Raw genomic sequence first — 1,502 nt, forward strand, 5'->3', positions numbered from 1 at the left:
CCCCCTCCCCTTCTGGGCAGGAATCCGGCGTTTCCCCGCCGATTAAAAACCATACCAAAAGCCCCGGTTCACCCTGAGATAGAATAGATTTATTAGCAAGAGGTAATCAGGAAACATATATTTTTACAAAAAAAAAAAAGAAGTAAAGGAATTTTTTTTATATTTTTTTTTGCTTTTTTTTTTTTTTTCATTTCTTCAGATGATGTTCTTTATATATAAAAACAAAGTAATCAAATTTTTTTTTTTTTTTTTTTAGGGCTTGAAAGAGAATTCTCATACCACGAGGTATTGCTTACAGCAAAAGTGTTGTGGCTGTCGGAGTGGAGCATGCCTGCCACTGCAAAGTCAAACTGTGGTCAGAGACTGTACAATGTAAAAAATACATGGTAATATTCACAGAATAAGCACTACATTACTATAACTCCTGCTAGCGGGTGGTTAGACAGGATTACAGTATATGTAATAAAAACACTCGGTCATCTCTGGTTTGTTTTTTTTCCTAATCCTACAGCGTGTTACTGGTGGTGCTCACAAGGGACGCGCCTATAGCATATCCACAGAAGCTGCTCGGGGCCGCAGGCAGCGTGGAGGCTCAAAGGGACGGTTCCATCTTCCCGACGAAGGAGGGACGGGGCGGGGGGCAGCGGCCGCGGGGAGCCCCCCGGCATCAGGCCAGCGCTGGGGGGTGGCACACAGAGAGAGGGCAGCGTCGCAGGGAGGGATAAACTTTTAATGCGTTCTCTTCCCCCGCCTTACAGAGTTTGCCCGGGGATGGTACTGCCCTCAGAGTCCGAGCGAGAGCTGCTCCGCATCCCCCCCTGCCCCGGGGGGGGGGAGCACCGGGGGGTTCCCCTGCCCGACCGCCAGCCCCCCCTTGAGAAGAACAAATGACAAAAAAAAATATATATATAACATCATCGAAAAGAAACCAGGACTCCAGCAAAGTGTCGATGCGTGAAACCTTAGAGGATGCGGGGAATCCTACGGGAGGGCTGCTGCGGGCCATCAGGAGGAGGAGGAGGAGGAGGGGGGGGCGGTTTCTTGGAGAAGCAGAAGGTGGGAGTCACTGCGGGGCGGCCGGGGGCAGAGCTATGTACAGTATGGTATAGCTGTGTACACACCCCCGCCCTCAGGAGGGCAGCTTGGGCTCTATCCGCAGAGACGCCTCGTAAAGGGCTTCCTCGTCCATCACGAAGGAGTGGTCCAGCAGGTACTGTGTCACCTGGGGGACGGGAGAGCACAGCGTTAGTGGGGACCCTGGCCTCTGCCTGCCCCGGCCACCCCTGCCCCGGCCATGGAGGGGGTCCCGAGGGACCCTGCTTCCCTCTGGGCACACTCCCCCCACACTCCTCCTCCTGCCACGGATCCCCCCCTCTCCCAGCCCATTCATGCACCCCCGATAACACACGCTCCTCACCTGGTTTTTCACAGGCGTTACGAAATTTCCCTTCTTCCTCCAGTCGATGGAGTCTGGATATGGCCCGGAGCTGCGCAGGAAGGTC

Source organism: Calidris pugnax, unplaced genomic scaffold (genome assembly GCF_001431845.1).
Source record: "Calidris pugnax isolate Ruff unplaced genomic scaffold, ASM143184v1 scaffold187, whole genome shotgun sequence".
Classification (NCBI taxonomy): Eukaryota; Metazoa; Chordata; class Aves; order Charadriiformes; family Scolopacidae; genus Calidris; species Calidris pugnax.